Source organism: Gobio gobio, assembly GCF_949357685.1.
Source record: "Gobio gobio genome assembly, chromosome: 9".
In the NCBI taxonomy this organism is placed as follows: Eukaryota; Metazoa; Chordata; class Actinopteri; order Cypriniformes; family Gobionidae; genus Gobio; species Gobio gobio.
The window spans coordinates 14,092,181-14,110,477 of NC_137115.1; the positions used below are offsets into that span (position 1 = coordinate 14,092,181).

Below are 18,297 nucleotides of genomic sequence, written 5' to 3' on the forward strand. Positions count from 1 at the left end.
TGCTCATTTAACTACCTCCTATCATAATTTGGATGGTTAACTTGAAAGTGAGAGCAATCAGGGAATGACAGATTGCATGAGGAATGAGAGTTCATGAGGGAAATTAATTGAATTCAAATGAATTTTTTTGTGTGGAAAGAGGCAATTTCACATGTACAGGTAAAAGCAACACAGAACAATTAGATCATACACATATTCTCACACACATTTTCTACAACAATCAATTGTTTTTATCATATTACTACAAAAATAAAATAGTTGTGTAATGGCTGTGACTGATGTTTAAAATGTTCAGTGAATGAAGTTTGTGAACCCGTACAACATGCTTTTCTGCATAATTTTACCTTAATTGAGATCAGCTCTTCATCTAAGTCCTATAAAATAAGATAAAGAAGATAAAGAGAACCCAATGAAATGAGAAAAAAAGGGGGTTTAGTATTGAATGTAGTGTTTGGTTTTCGTCACACCATTAAAGTTAGATTTTAGACTCACATAGGTCCATTTATACTTAATTACTTTAGCTGGACAATAACTTTTTTTTTCTAGAGCTGAAAATGTTGTTCGAAGCATTTGGTAGGCCTAAAAAAAAATATTCACTGTAAAGACTGAAGGATCAAATCATTATTCAAGGCATTATTCAAGATGATACAACATATTTTTTTTATTTTAAAGCATGCATAGCAGTAAAAAAAAATGCATAGACAGAAGAACAATTCAGTATTTATTGACAGAGGAATTGAATTCAACTGAATTGTTTATCAGTTGTAAGCGATCTACTTCAAATGCAAATGTGTCACTCAGTTTTCCTTTTTCTGCTGCAGCACTTGACACACAGATATCTAACTGTTAAATATATAGATAGAGTGAATATCAGAACAACTGCAAACAATATAACTGCAACATCTACTGAGTAATAAGAGTACCAAGGCAGTTTGTAGGACTCTGTACGAAGGTTTACAGCACCTTTGTGTCTCATTACAAACTCAATCTAGAAGAGGGCACTGTCCAAAGGTTTAATTGGCTTGTCTCTGTGCAGATGAGAGAGTCTCTGCCAGTGTTGGGCACGTTACTTTAAAAAAGTAATTAGTTATAGTTACTAGTTACTTCTTACAAATAGTAACTGAGTTAGTAACTGAGTTACATCATTATAAAAGTAACTGTAATGTATCTATATGTGTAATACGTGATGACGTAAACTGTACTTTATGATGTAAGCCGTACGGGGAAGTACGACGGAACACATGTGCAGAGTGAGTGAATAAAGCGCATCAGTTCAGTTGTCATCTGTTGCAGTCTTAATTTATTACAGGACAAACAACAATACATGGTGTCAGAAGTTGTAAATGCAAAGAAAGAAGAATGGCACAGTTACAGCCACCATCAAACCTATGTCTACAAGGAAACCTAAAACTGGAAGATTTGGAGTCAAAAATTCGACCTGTTCCTAACGGCTAGCGGTATCGTGGAAAAATCTCAAACAGTGCAGTGCGCCACATTTCTACATGTCGCGGGTGAGGAGGCAATTCAAGTTTTCAATACTTTTGAATTTGATGATGATGAGAGAGACAAAATCAACGTTCTCAAGCAAAAGTTCAAAGACTATTGTGAACCAAGAAAAAATCTACCTTACATCCGTCACATTTTCTTCACGAGGGCTCAAGGACCGTCTGAGAATATTGACTCCTACGTCATGGACCTAAAGAACAAAGCCAAAGAATGTGAGTTTGGAGAATTGCATGATTCATTAATCAGAGACAGAATTGTTTGTGGCATTAAAGATGACGCAGTAAGAGCAAGATTGCTAAGAGAAGCAGATCTCACATTAGCAAAAGCTGTGGACATCTGTCGAGCTAATGAAATCACATCCAGTCAAGTGAAAGCACTAAATGAAGAAGTAGACATGCACAAAATTAAAGCAGTAAAATTTAAACAGAAAATTAAGATTAAGATGAAGATCTTGAACTGCAGAAACTGAAAGACTACATACTGAATGGATGGCCTACAGAGAAAAGTTCAGTGCACAAAGACATTCAGAAGTATTGGACTTTTAAAGAAGAAATCAGTTATGCATCAGGTCTCGTGTTCAAAGCATCAAAACTCATAATTCCAAGTAGAATGAGAAAAGAAATGTTGGACAAAATTTAGACATCATTTATTGGCCCGGAATGTCAGCTGAAATTGAAAAAATGATATCTCAATGTGCCACATGCAACACTCATCGAAACAGTCACGCAAAAGAACCGCTAATACCTCATGGTTGTGAATATTTGATGTGTGTGGACTACTACTCCAAGTTTCCAGAGATCACAAAGCTGAACGGCACAACCAGCAAAAGTGTAATCCTAGCAATGAAATCACTGTTTTCAAGACATGGTATACCGGATGTGGTAATATCAGATAATGGTCCACAATATGCCTGTCAAGAATTCAAGCGTTTTGCAGAAAACTGGGAGTTCGAGCACAAGACGTCTAGTCCGAGATATGCTCAATCTAATGGACAAGCAGAAAGAATGATCCAAACCATCAAGAGAATGCTCACAAAGTCACAAAGTGAGAATGCAGATCCATATATTGCATTGCTGGAATACCGCAATACTCCACTAGATGGCATTGGTCTGTCACCGGCACAACTTCTAATGGGAAGAAGATTGAAAACCAAACTGCCGACTTCAAGCAAATTGTTGACTCCAAAAGGAAGAAAGAAAGTTCAAGAACAACTTAAACAGAGGCAGTTAAAGCAAAAATTGTACTATGACAAAAACACCAAACAATTGCCTGAGATATCACCAGGAGACAAAGTGAGAGTTCAGCAAGGACAAATCTGGAATCCTGCAACCGTTTTGAGGATGCATGACTTGCCAAGATCGTATGTTCTTCGCACATCAGATGGAAAGATCTACAGAAGGAACAGAAGGCATCTGTTAAAGACAAAAGAACAAGAATTTCCATCAACAAATGATCAAGATGACTCTGACATAGAGTCAAACGCAAGTGCAACACTGGAGAGAGAAATAAATCCAGACACACATCAAGAGTGTTCAACTGAAGAAAAAATCAATCCAAACATCATCACAAGATCAGGAAGGGAGGTTAAAATTCCTTCAAGATTTAAAGACTATAAAATGCACTAGCTTGACTAAGGTATCCGAGTAAATGTTTAATTACACAGCGGAGTAATAATGCTTGTTGGTGAATTCCTTATTTAGTGTTGAGATAGTTGTTAAAGTTCTAAAAAAAAAAAAAAAAAAAAAAAGGGGGATGTAATGTATCTATATGTGTAATACGTGATGACGTAAACTGTACTTTATGATGTAAGCCGTACGGGGAAGTACGACGGAACACACGTGCAGAGTGAGTGAATAAAGCGCATCAGTTCAGTTGTCATCTGTTGCAGTCTTAATTTATTACAAGACAAACAACAATACAGTAACTAATTACCAGGGAAAGTAACTAATGTGTTACTTTTTTTTTTCTTCAAATGTTCAAATATGTCAAATAACTTGGATGCCCCCAATATTAAATATGTTAAATGAATGAATTGGACACTAAATAGAATAAACTATTATTATAAAACATTGTACATTAATGTACACTATTGTAATGTTGCTGTGGGACAATGTGAGAGACACCTATCAAATTCAATATATTATTGACAATATTATAACATTATTGTAAATATTATCAGTAGACCTACTATAGTGTACATATTGTGTAAATATTATCAGTAGACCTACTATAGTGTAAATGTTGTGTAAATAGTATCAGTACTTCTTTACTACTCCACCCTAAAACACTTCCCAACTGAGGTTAGTAACTGAACAATGACTGAAATCTCCTTGTGTCATATTATAATCTTTGTTTTTTTGTTTTTGTTTTTATTTTGGTTTTCTTTCTCTTCCTCATAATTCACCCTTATTTTTACCACGAAGACTGTTTATAATTTCCTGTTTGTATTAAGAGCTGCTCTCTCTGGCTATGTATTTTCTGTATTCTATTCTGAAGAAACGATTTCTATGCAGCCATGTTTGTTTTGTAAATCTTATTATTTTCAATAAAAAAATAAAAAAAAAATAATAATAATAAAAAAAATAAAAACTGCAAAAAAAACAAAAAAAAAAACTTCTTTACTACTCCTCTGCAAGTGGAGCGTTATCACCTGGGTTTTTAGCCACTAATGTTGTGGCTGTGATGACGTGAGGCTTCATTAGATTAGAAATAGAATTACTTGCCACCGGCGTGGAGAGACTCTTTCTTCCTGTGCATAAGCTGCACGTTACAGAAACATTCTTACCTTTCACCGCAACGAGGGAAAAGTAGCACTTATACTTTCAGTTTGCGAAAACTACCTTTGAAGTCGTTGGACTGCCATCGATGACTGTGCATATGCGTGTGCGTCATAAGTGTGTGTGTGTGTGTGTGTGTGTGTGTGTGTGTGTGTGTGTGTGTGTGTGTGTGTGTGTGTGTGTGTGTGTGTGTGTGTGTGAACTCAACCTATCAACCTCAACCTTGTCTCCCATCCACCAATCATCATCAGTTATGTGTAGCACCCAACCCACCCCCCAACACGCATGGCTGGCGCACACGCGCGCGCGCGCACACACACACACACACACACACGCGTTGCAGGTCCGACTGACAGAGAGCCTGTTCGGATGAAAACCGCTTCAATTGAGCTCAATTATAGTAACGCCGCATTTCTTCCCTCAGTAACGCTAACGGCGTTGTAACGGAAGAAACAGTAATTCGTTTGATTACTCGTTACTGAAAAAAGTAATTCCGTTAGTAACGCCGTTATTCCCAACACTGGTCTCTGCATACTCCGTCTGTAAGATGTTTCATTGATTAGTTCCTGTATGGCTGCATGCAGCGTGTTCTTGTTTAAAGTTGCGATGGAGAGTATCTTGGCTCCTCCCTTTTCTTGTAAACGAAGAAGATTTTCATACTGGTCAAAAAAGAATGGAATTCCAACCACTGGAATACCATGGTACAAAGCTTCTTGAACCCCATTGGTTCCGCCATGTGCAACAAAAACTTTAGTCTTTGGATGCCCTAGAAGATCGTTCTGTGGCATCCAGTCAACCAGTAATGTGTTGTTCCCCAATGTAGATGGTCTCTTTCCAGTGTATTTCCAAATCACCTTTTGAGGGAGCCGAGCAAATGCAGCAGCTATTTCTGCTGTAAAATCATCTGGTAGGGCACTGATAAACGACCTTAAAGCAGCACTAGGTAACTTTTCAACCTTCATAATATATTTTCAAAACTCTTGTGATGATACATCGACTTACAATAGGTTGAATGACACGTCTGCCATAGCCTGACGGGGTCTGTATCGTTTTTAATCGTACTTTTAAACTTCGGGTTTCGGGTAGTAACCCGAGAACAAAAAGAACTACAAAATTAGACTGCTTTACGGCATATACGTCACTTCCACCACCATCCCCACTTCCTTAAATTCGGACGTGCGTGAAAAAATCGCTCGCAAATCATTTGTTTGCCGAATGTTATAGTCATGGCCGAAGCAGCACAGAAAAATAAGAAAGCAAAGGTTTTGTCTGAGGAAAGCAAAAAGAGAAAACGAGAAAGTGATCGGATTAAAGGCAGGCCGAGGATCAACATTGGGCCAGCGTTTGCTCGTTGGCGTGAGCTGAAGGAGGAGGGGCTACATTCTTGCAAGTAAATACGTAATACATACAAAATCATATTTTAGGATACCTAACATGTCTGTGATATTGGTTTATTTGTCTTTCCTCAAGCTTTAATGCAAATCGATTTTTCGAATTTGCAGATTCATCTATGGTAGCTTGATATTATAATATTGACGATATATGGTTATTACCTACCACTCAAACATTGAATTGAAGTATCATATAGATTCTGTAAAACGGGAACCAATAGACTAGGCTACTATAATGACGCTGGCTTGTAAACGTGAGCATCGCGATCATTTGGCGTTTGAAAAAAATAAAACCCATGAAATTGTATTCATATGACATGCTGAAACATATGCCACTGTACCTGGGATGAAGACATTTCACACGCGACGCAAGCAGAACACCTGCATGTGAACTCCTGCAGAGTTCAGGGCTATCATGGTTGTCATGTCAACAAATGCACGTGCGATGCATCCCCTGATGTAGAGTGACCGTTTACGACAGTAGTAGAGGACAATACTGTTTCACAACTGTAGGGGGAGCCCGAGAGCAAAAGTTACCTAGTGCGGCTTTAAAGACATGATAATGACTCCATGCTCTCCAGAACTTTGCATGAAGTTTTCCAGATCATGTGGAAGGGCCTTTGACGGTTTACACTGGAAGCCACCAATGTAGATGATATTTGGCATTGTTGGACGTGGAAATTCAAAAACAAAATCAACCCTCATAAGCCATCAGCCCCCTGGAGAAGTTCACGAAAGTGCACACGTGGATGGAAATATTTGTCACACAGTGCTTGGTACTGTGGCAAATTAAAACGGCTGTTCTGAATGTCCATTAGGAAATAGAAGAAAATGTTCCCTTACGAGAGTACTCTCGTATTGCGTTTTGCTAAAACGCTATGGGGGAATTCCTTTCCTCGAGATATTGAAGCAAATTTTTATCCAAAAATACCTTCTATACGCAGTGCAGCTGCACAACTCTCAGCAGGAAGCAGCTGCGTGCTGATTGGCTGTGCCGCTGCAACTGCAGCAACCTATAGCGAGACCGTGGGGCGGGACGGACCAATCAGGTCCTTCCAAACTCCCGCCACAAGGGGCAACATAATTTGCATAGCCTAGGGTATATAAGACCCACTCTCGCAAGGTTAGTCAGATTAATTCTTCTTCAGCGACTTGCAATCGTTGAGCTCCGGATCGAAGCCTGCCGTCGACACGCACCCAGCGGAACACGCAGCCTGAGGACGTCGGATTCTCCGCCTTCAGCCTGCCTTCCAGCTGCGCCATCCGGCACCATATCCTTTATACCTTCTGTTTTCTAAACATTCAAAAAGAGCCGAGACGTTGATGCAAATGTCTCGTTCCTGCGCCTCGTGCAGAGGTTTCATCGCGGACGAGGATCGGCACATCATCTGCTTGTCATGTCTCGGACGAGACCACACGCAGGCTGCACTCAACCAGGGCGGCTGCCCTGAGTGCGACGAGCTGGCGCTGCAGACCCTTCGGGCTCGGCTCGCCAGCTTCGACTCGGATCCCGTCCCGTGCTCCCAGCCTCTAGAGCCACGGAAGAAAAAACGTCGCGACCAGAGGCCACCGGAGCGCTCTGACGAGCACACGCCGGGCATGTCCCCGCGTGCCTCGCCATCGCCCGTGTTGTTCGCCGACGAGCAGCACAGCTCCCCTCGCATGGCGGCTGCTGCTGTTTCGTTCGGCGGACCGGAGGAGGAAGAGGATGACAGCCTTTCCCTTGCTGCATCCGGGAGCGGGTGGTCGGACGCCGCCTCGGAGCACGCCACTTCGACGCGGACGGCTAGCGGCGTCATAACCTCAGTCGACGCTGAGCTTATGCGCTTGCTCACCAAGGCCGTGGACGACCTCGGCATTGACTGGTCTCAGCCCGAGGAGCCCACGAGAAGCCGTCTGGATGAGTGGTATTTCGAGAACCGCCGTCAACCTACCGCTCAAAGACCCGCTCCCTTCTTCCCAGAAGTCCACGAGGAGCTAACAAAATCGTGGAAGGCGCCATTTTCATCTCGCGCCAGATCCTCTTTTTCTCCAGCGCTTTCGGTAGTCGATGGCGCTCAGAAAAAAGGATATCAAGCCCTTCCTCCCCTCGAGGAGGCTGTCGCTGCACACCTTTGCCCGCCCTCCGCCAGAGGATGGCAGTCAAAGACCGTGCACCCTTCCAAGGCCTGCCGCACTACGTCCAGCCTCGCCGGTCGAGCATTCGCCTCCGCCGGCCAGGCGGCGTCAGCGCTACACTCCATGGCGGTTCTTCAAGTCTTCCAGGCCAAACTCCTCCGTTCCCTGGACGAGTCTGTTCCTGATAACGAGGCTCTGAAGGATCTGCGCGGCGCCACTGACTTGGCCCTGCGCGCCACCAAGGCCAATGCTCAGGCGATCGGCAGATGCATGGCCAGCCTGACGGTGTTGGAGCGCCATTTATGGCTTAACTTAACGGAGATGAAGGACGCGGACAAGACCGCGTTCCTGGACGCGCCCATTTCGCCTTCAGGATTGTTTGGTTCCGCCGTGGTTGGGTTCACAGAGCGCTTCACTGAGGCACAGAAAACTTCGCAGGCAATGCGACATTTCCTGCCCAAGCGTTCCAGCTCCTCCGCTAGCCGTCAAGCTAAGGCTGGACCAGCCCAGCCCGCCAAGGCGCCGCCTTCAGCTCGCCAGCCTCACGCAGCTTCCAAGCCCGGTCAGCGTTCCCGCTCTACGAGCCGCAGCAGACCGCCGGAGCGTCGAGGTCCACGACCCAGCAATGTGTCGAAACCTGAGCCTCCGAAGCCGTCCTAGCCAGAGGTATGAAGAGAAGGCGGATAGTGCCCGCTTCGGCCGGTGCACCGCCTCGCTCTCTTCCAAAACGTTCCCCAGCTCCCTTCAAGGCGGCTGGGAACGCCACATTCACAGCCAACGAGCCCGCAAGCAAGCGCGCTCGCCTGTACACAAACGCCGTTTTCACGGCGACCCATATGAGTCACAAAAAGAGCTTTTTCTCTGTAGGCAGTGTGCCAGCATTAAAGCATGTACCCCTACACTCAAGCACTCCCCCATGTTCCCCAGCCCCCTGCACTCAGGTGGCTGGAAACATTATTCTCACAGTCAACGAGCCCGCACTCAAGCGCGTTCGCCTGTACACAAGCACCAATCCTCTATGTCCCCCGGCCCCCTGCACTCAGGCGGCGGGAAACAATTCCCTCATAAGCGCCAGCTTAGCGCAAGGTTATCGGGCCACCGAGTCCCTGTTACTCAGCGACTCGCCCCACAGATTAATTCAGCCCCTGGCTTCGAAGGCCGAGGCCTGGCGGGCCATTCCCGGCATTTCGAAATGGGTGTTGAACATAATAGAACGAGGTTACTCGCTACAGTTTGCTCGCAGACCACCGCGCTTTCGCGCCGTGGAAGAGACAACGGTGAGAAGCGACAAAAGTCACGTGCTTCGAACCGAGATATCAAAACTGTTAATAAAGGGAGCGGTAGAAGCCGTACACCCCTCACAGAGCGAGTCAGGCTTTTACAGCCGTTACTTCCTTGTACCAAAAAAGGACGGTGGTCTAAGACCCATCCTAGATCTCAGACATCTGAACAAAGCCCTTATGAAGCGCCCGTTCAGAATGTTGAGAATGAAACAAATCCTCGCGCACATTCGCCCGGGAGATTGGTTTTTCACTGTGGATCTAGAGGATGCCTATTTTCACATACAAATAGCCCCCCATCACAGGCCATTCTTGAGATTCGCCTTCGAGGGGAAAGCATACCAATACAAGGTGCTACCTTTTGGTCTATCTCTAGCCCCTCGCACGTTTACAAAGTGCATGGAAGCGGCGCTAACCCCGCTGAGGCTTCGGGGAATGAGAATTCTCAACTATCTCGACGACTGGCTCATAATAGCTCAGTCAGAGATACAGTTATTAAACCACAGATCTTGGCTTCTCAACCATTTACAATGCTTGGGACTCAGAATCAATGTGGCAAAGAGTTTATTGTCTCCCACACAGAAAGTTTCGTTTCTGGGAACAGTATTGGACTCAATGCAGATGAGCGCGCGGCTGACGTCACAGCGCGCGCTCTCTGTTCGGAACCGAGCGGTTTCCCTCAGGTCCGGTGCACACATTCCTCTCAAACACTTTCAGAGGATGTTGGGTTTCATGGCCTCGGCGGCGCCAGTTCTCAGACTGGGTCTGTTGCGCATGCGCCCCCTACAGCACTGGCTGAATCGCCGCGTTCCAGCTCACGCATGGCTTTCGGGCCGATTGCAAATCAAGGTAGACCACAGCTGTGTGTTAGCTCTGGCTCCTTGGAAAAATCCCGTCTGGTACAAGACGGGCGTGAGTTTGGGCACTGTTACGAAGTGGAAAGTTATCTCGACAGATGCATCCAACCTAGGTTGGGGAGCCCTTCACGAGGGCAGGCCGATCTCCGGTCTCTGGTCAGACTCGGAGAAGAGCCTTCATATAAACTGTCTAGAGATGAAAGCGGTCACGATATCGCTAAGAGCTTTCCTTCCGTACATAAAATACCACCATGTCCTGATCCGAACGGACAGCAGGTCGGTGGTAGCCTATATAAATCGCCAAGGCGGTCTGAGATCTATCGATCTGCACTCAATGGCGGAAGAAGCCCTAATATGGGCAGAGCACAATCTGAGCTCGCTGAGAGCGACTCACGTGCCAGGCATTCTGAATTTGGGTCCGGACATGCTGTCCAGGGGCAAAGTGTCCCCGGCAGAGTGGTCTCTTCACCCAAATATAATTCAGATAATTTGGGGCAAGTTTGGAGAGGCAAAAGTGGATCTTTTCGCCTCAAAAGACAATGCTCAATGCCGAATATATTTCTCCAAGCACGAGGATGCGTTGGCCCACGAATGGCCCAACCTTCCTCTTTATGCGTTTCCCCCAATCTCAATGTTACCTCAGGTCATAGAGAGGATCAGGGAGAGCAAATGCGCTGTGCTTTTAATAGCCCCGCTTTGGAGAAATCAACCTTGGTTCTCACTGCTGAGTCAGATGTCAGATGCAGCTCCGTGGCCGATCCCGCTGAGGAGAGATCTCCTCATGCAGGCGGAACGGCAGATCTGGCATCCCCGTCCCGATCTATGGGCGCTTCATGTTTGGCCCATCAACGGGTACATGAGAACCTTTCTGAAAGCATAATGAACACTATTACTGAAGCTAGAGCCCCCACAACTAGGCGGCTCTATTCAGGCAAATGGTCAGTCTTTTCAGACTGGTGTAAAGCGCGAAGTCTGACCCCACATGATTGTGCAGTGTCAGAGGTGCTTACATTTTTACAAGAGCTTCTGGACGCGGGTCGTTCCCCCTCCACGCTCAAAGTTTATGTGGCTGCTATAGCAGCGTATCACATTAAAGTGAACGGACTGTCACTAGGAAAGAGCGATCTCATTGTTCGCTTCCTTAAAGGGGCTAGAAGGCTTCACCCACCTCGCCCCCCTTCAGTCCCTATATGGGACCTGTCCACGGTCCTGGATGCCATGAAGAGCTCTGCATTTGAGCCTCTGCATTCTGTGAGCTTAAAGCTCCTGTCACTAAAGACCGCTTTTCTGCTAGCGATTGCATCAGTTAAGCGAGTGGGTGATCTGCACGCGCTCTCTGTGAGCGCCTCGTGTCTGGAATTTGGGCCAAACGACTCCAAAGTCGTCCTCAAACCAAGACATGGATATGTACCTAAAGTGCTTTCAACTCCGTTCAGAGCACAGGTTATTTCACTTTCGGCACTTTCATCACAGTCAGATGAAATAGATGCTAATTTGCTCTGTCCTGTCAGAGCGCTGAGAATATACATAGAGCGTTCCGCTGCTTACAGGCAAACTGAACAGCTCTTTGTATGCTTTGGCGGACGCACCCGAGGGTGCGCGGTTACAAAGCAGACCCTGTCACGGTGGATAGTGGATGCTATCTCACTGGCCTATGAGTCTAAAGATCTCGGCTGCCCTTTAGGCATTAAAGCCCATTCTACTAGAGGCATGGCCTCTTCGTGGGCTTGGTCTACTGGCATTTCTCTGAATGATATCTGTGCGGCGGCAGGCTGGGCCTCCCCGTCCACTTTTATCAGATTCTATAATTTAGATGTTCCGGCTTTACAAGCTGGGCTTCTTGCTGTATGAACAGATTAACCCCTTAAGGCTCGATAAGTCCGGCCTGGGTTGAATATTGTATAAGTCATAAGCATATTCCTTATACGGCCCGAAGTGTCTGGCCACTCATTATTCCTGACCCGATTATGTCTGGTCTATACTTTATTGCACGAATATCGTGTTCATTCTCATGAGGACCCGACTCAGGTCTGGCCCATTCTGAATTATTGATATCATACTACGGGCCCACCTAGGTTGGCCTGGGTTTGGTGTCGTCGGCTTTAGAGCCGTTAAGCAAGCACGGCGTTTTGCATTGGTCCCCCGTAGCGTTTTAGCAAAACGCAATACGAGAGTACTCTCGTAAGGGAACGTTTCGGTTACTAACGTAACCTCGGTTCCCTAAGATGAGGGAACGAGTATTGCGTTTTGCTTGCCGTGCTTGCTCACTTGCTTAGGAGTCGCTTCAGTCGATTAACCTGACTAACCTTGCGAGAGTGGGTCTTATATACCCTAGGCTATGCAAATTATGTTGCCCCTTGTGGCGGGAGTTTGGAAGGACCTGATTGGTCCGTCCCGCCCCACGGTCTCGCTATAGGTTGCTGCAGTTGCAGCGGCACAGCCAATCAGCACGCAGCTGCTTCCTGCTGAGAGTTGTGCAGCTGCACTGCGTATAGAAGGTATTTTTGGATAAAAATTTGCTTCAATATCTCGAGGAAAGGAATTCCCCCATAGCGTTTTAGCAAAACGCAATACTCGTTCCCTCATCTTAGGGAACCGAGGTTACGTTAGTAACCGAAACGTTTTTTACCCGTTGAAAGAAGTTCATCTTGTCAGTGTTTCCAGATCCTGTGATAGGGATGTAAGACATTGGTGAGGGAGCGATATCAAAGTGTCCCTCTCCAGTAGTGGTCCATCTCACATTATATACCATGGGTAACTTGAGTTCATGAGCTAGGAGAATGCCTGCACCCCATGCTGGATCAGTAAGCATCAGATCGTATTGCTTTTAATGCAGTGTCTTTCATAATTTCCTTGCTTTCAAATATGTTTGTTATAAGCTGACATATCATTTCATGATTTTTATGAATAGCATTGTATGCATCCAAAAACAGCCATACAGCGCTCATCCAGTGGCTCTTTCCTCTTTCGGATGTCAACCAAATTTGACAAATTCTTCATCCATTCCTTTGGTGTCAGGTATGGTTATAGAGTTGTAATAAGTTGAATTCTCCTTTACGAACCAGCTATTATAGGTGCGTTTTACATCAATGCTGTGCCCTTGACCATGTAAAGCCTTGATGAGGATGTCCATGTTCACCCAGTGACTTCCCTCCACAGGCACCAACAAGATTTTGCCATCACAGTGAGAACCAAAAAGTATTATGACTATTATCCAGAGAGAGACAGAAACCATGTTCTTAGAAAATGGTTTCATCTTGCCTGTAAATAACAAAATAATTGAATTACATAAATTTATGTGGCCGTTCAATGCCTTCTTGTAGGCTATGTCAGGAAACATGACATCTAAAAAAAAAAATATTATTTTATTCCTGACTAAGTCTCAAAGGAGACACAGAATTAATGTATTTCTTGTTTAGGGAAGAAAAACAGTTTTTGGGGATACACTTCCAATTAATAAAAGGGGCTGGCATATAACAAAAATAATCAAACCACCAAATCGACTCCAATGAATGCAGAAAACAATAACATAATTACAAAACAAAATAAGAAGGTTCTTCACAATGATAATCTCAAAAATAAATAAAAGGGGTGCAAAACAGGGTCACACCTATAAAACATATTTACGTTGTAATACCCATGTCATTATACACATTTGTGTCCTCATAAACCATATACATGAACATACACACACTAACAGCAGGCCCTGACAGGAGGAGGACAGAGTAAAGGTACACAGGACCTACAATTTCCACACTTTTATTAGCCCCGGGTCCAGTGGACCCGAACATCCTGTGTGTAATATAAATGTGGAAAAAAAAAATTAATCGTATAATTTTTCTTTTGATAAAAAATGAAAACAAGGGTTAAAAAAAAATAATGATGACAAAATAAAATAAATACATTTCCCAGGAAAACGGATCAAACAGGGCAAATACAGTCATGCATGACTAAAATGTCCAACTGTCAAAATCACGAAATTAACCGATGATCATTTTCAAATGTCAAAAGTAAGAATAAACTAATTTAAGTGCAGTAAGTGCCCAATATAAGTGATTGGAATAAACAACGTAATTAGCAGGCATTACACACACATTACTGCACACACCACAGCCAAAATGTGTCATTCACTGATACATACTGTACGATACTACAACAAAACATTAACAACAAGCAAGGGTGTAGATTTGGTTTGAACATTGGGGGGGTTGAACGTTGGTTTGCTGCCTGTTTCTATCTATCTTTCTATCTATCTATCTATCTATCTATCTATCTATCTATCTATCTATCTATCTATCTATCTATCTATCTATCTATCTATCTAGGCCTACATGCTTTAACTGATTACAAATTCAACATATATACAAATATGAAAGAGACAACATTTAGACATTTATTTTAAGATTTTTACATTCCACCTTAATGCATTTAAAAAATGTTGTTTAAAGGGAAACACATCGGCTCTTGGACAACTAAATCATTGATTATTACAGACACTATTGAAAAATGAAACAGATGTTATACTTCTAGTTATAGCTAAATACATTGCAATGGATTAGCTAGCTAAAATATATGTGGTGTGTACGTAGCTATTACACAATATTCTCATACCTCATTCTCAGTACATGCTTTATTTTTATTTTTTTGCATCCCTCTCTGATCAGCAGTTAAATATAGTCCGCTGTGCAGCGCTTCTCTTCTTTTTTGGTGCTACGTTACCCGTGTGCTCTCCCATTCAAACACAACTTGCGTTGTTTTGGTGAAAGTGCGACTCATTGGTTGGGCGTTACCAATCGGTTCAATTGGTGAACTTTTTGTCTGATTTATTATGACAAACTCATATTTGATTAGGAACAAAATTATTGTTACAAAATAAATTAACTCTACATATTTTTCATTTGATCTACTGTGATTTTCATGTTGAAATATTGGGGGGGTTTGAAAAGAGGTAACATTACTATCAGGTGGGGCGTGAATGTTAAATAAAGTAACAGATGTTCCATTCATTATTGCATGAACAAAAATAAACCGGCCCTCTTTGTCAACATATTCCAAAATTTTTAAACTGACCCAGCTCTCCATGCCATCTTCAGTCTGTCAGTGGATCTCCAGCTTCCTGACAGACCGGCAGCAGCTCGTGAGACTAGGGAAACTCACATCGAGGACTCTCACTACCAGCACTGGTGCCCCCCAGGGGTGTGTTCTCTCCCCACTGCTCTTCTCCTTGTACACCAATGACTGCACTTCTAAAGACCCCTCTGTGAAGCTCCTGAAATTTGCAGACGACACCACTGTCATCGGCCTCATCCAAAAATGTGATGAGTCTGCTTACAGACTGGTGGTTGAACAGCTGGCTGTCTGGTGCAATTATAACAACCTTGAGCTCAACACGCTCAAAACGGTGGAGATGATGGTGGACTTCAGGAGGAACAGCCCAGCTCTCCCCCCACTCACCATCATGAACAGCATTGTGGAAGCAGTGGAGTCATTCAGGTTCCTGGGCACTACCATCTCTCAGGACCTGAAGTGGGACAATCACATTGATTTCATTGTGAAAAAGGCCCATCAGAGACTGTACTTCCTTCGTCAGCTGAGGAAGTTCTACCTCCCACAGGAGCTGCTGATTCAGTTCTACTCGGCTGTCATTAAGTCTGTTTTATGCACTTCCATCACTGTCTGGTTTGGTTCAGCTACCAAATCAGACATCAGGAGACTACAACGCACAGTCCGGACTGCGGAGAGGATTATTGGTGCCTCCCTGCCAACCCTCCAGGACCTGTACTCTTCCAGAGTGAGGAAGAGAGCAGGTAAAATCATCACAGACTTCACTCACCCTGGATACCGCCTGTTTGAACCGTTACCGTCAGGACAGCGACTCCAATCACTGGCCACTAGAACATCTAGGCATAGGAACATTTTCTTCCCACAGGCCATTTCCCTCTTGAACAGTTAAATACCCCCCCAAGGCATATGCCTGTAAGTGCAATACTCCCACTGTTTAGTGCAATATCTTCTAAACTCAGGAGATTATTTATATTTATATTTATTCATACTACTCAAATACTGTAAATATGTTAATAATCTGTAAATGTTTATTCTGACTAAACATAACTGTGACCTTACATTTTTTTATACTATTTTCATATTTTTATTCTTAGAATTTGTATTACTATGTTCTTGTTGTGTTTGTATTGTATATGTGCACTGGAAGCTTTAGCACCAAGAAAAATTCCTTGTGTGTGCAAGCACACTTGGCAATAAAGCTCTTTCTGATTCTGATATTCATCTCTGTATTGTCTTTTTGAAACACATTTTTAAAACTGTTCTCTGAAGTAATGCAAATACAACATTTATTCAGAATAAATATCCTTTCATTAAAAAAGCCTGTTGTTTTAATTCATAAACTATAGATTACTTACGGTTATATTGACTGGCGTATGCTTCTGCTTTGTTCAGTGCTGATATCTTTATCTTGGCATTCTGTCTTTGAAAATGAGCAAATTTCTCCTTTAGCATTGCACTTTACCAAATACAGTGAGCAGCCCACAGCAAAAAAGTTCATAGTACAAAGTGTATTTGTCTTCTATATGGCACAGTCAGGGGCGCCTTTTGATAACCAGAGGCCCTTGGACTACAGCTATAGAGCGTTAAAGTGCAGTTAAAGGTATTTCAAGAATTTAAAAAAATAAAAATTAAATAGGAACATATTAGTATATTTTACAGTGCAGAAGTAATATATAAATAGTAAACTGCAAGTATAAGTAAACTTGCAGTATAAATCTACAACTAGTTGTTTTCTGAGAGTATACTTCAAAGTGAACTTTTTATAAACTACAAAATGTGCTACAAGTATTTGACTAGTAGACTATCAGTATACCTATATGTTCACTTGTAGTATAGTTGCAGTACAAATTAAAAACTAAGTTGTAACCTTGTGTACTCAAATTTTACTACTGTTACACTTGAAGTATACTTTTACACACTAAAAAGTGGGCCAATGTAGGCCTTTGTAGTATTGAAACATTATTCTTATAGTACATTGATATTATACAAGTATACTTAAAAAATATACTTGAACTTTACTTAAGTATACTTAGTAAAATGAACGTATTTATTCCAACAGCCTGGATCGTTGCTGAAAGAATCGTTTATGGTGCTCTCGAAACAGGCGTTAGCATCAAGGCTTCCTGTGTCAATTTCTTCAGTCTGCCATAGCAGCTCAACAACCAGGGTACTTTAGATGCATCTTTCATGTGCACATTAGTAGGTGCACTACAGACATTATTAAGGCCCATAACGGGTGTAGATGTTCTCTCACCTTTAGGACAGTGTTGTTCAGAAGGTTTTGTTGTTTTATTGCTGGTGTCTTGGTCATATAAATTGCACGTTTTAAATTCTCTAAATGATGGTTAACATCAGTTATTGCTGAGGAGGTATTACTATTTGCAGGCTTAAAATATCCTGTAAGTCTTTGTAAAAGCTGTTGGTTGAATTGTTCTATTAGTTTGTTCATTTTTCTTTTTTGTGACCCACTCTCGTGCTTTTTGAAATCCGCCATCGTTTACACTATATCGCATACAGCCACAGCGGGCTGGTAACCGAAAGGATGCATCCATTAACCAATTCATGTGTTCACACTTACAAATAATCTGCATGAGCTAAGGATAACTCGGACACATTTAGTCTATAGAACAGCACAAAAGTGTGTGCGTAGCCCAACTTGCTGCCGCACAAAACTCCTGAACTAAAACTCCCTTAAGTAAGGCCTGTGATGTAGCCATGCCCCAAGTGGAGTGGGCCCTTAATCGCTCAAGAGGTTGAGAACCTCTGCATTTATATGCTATAGTTATAGCTTCTACAATCCAATGGGTCAGCCGCTGACGTGACAATGGCTTCCCTTTGTGAGGAGTTGCTCAAGACACAAAAAGCTGGTCATTCTTTCTGAATCCTGCTGTCCTTTCCATGTACCCACGAAATGTACTGGACATAAATAATTAATTCTCTTATCCTCCGGAGAAGAGAACGGAGGAGGGTGGAAGGCTGTTAGTTCTGTAATTGGACATCTATAAGACGAGTCCACCACTTTAAGTACGAAAGCAGGTTTAGGGCGAAAGGAAACCTTTGTGAGCCCTGGAGAAAACTGCAAACAAGTCGGGCAGATAGACAGGGCCTGTAAGTCGCTCCGTTAATCTTGTGAATTGGTAAGTTTCGTCAGGGCGTGAAGAAATATTGAGCTGAGTATCGTCAGCATAAATATGAAAACTAACGCCATGCTTCCTAATTATATCTCCCAGTGGTAGCATGTACAGGGGAAGAGCAACGGTCCTACTGAACTTGTGATCGGTGTGACATCTCTTTATTTACTGCT

The 18,297-nt window shown here is 43.2% G+C and overlaps 1 pseudogene across 1 annotated transcript; it reads right to left on the reverse strand.

Moving 5' to 3' along the window:
- Positions 1-793: 793 nt before the first annotated feature.
- LOC307131587 (UDP-glucuronosyltransferase 2C1-like) lies at positions 794-13,185 on the reverse strand (annotated as a pseudogene). Its single transcript has 6 exons — positions 12,535-13,185; positions 6,212-6,477; positions 4,819-5,187; positions 2,860-2,918; positions 1,631-1,696; positions 794-1,048 (listed from the first exon to the last, which is right to left on the reverse strand). The product of its transcript is annotated as a UDP-glucuronosyltransferase 2C1-like (transcript).
- Positions 13,186-18,297: the final 5,112 nt, after the last annotated feature.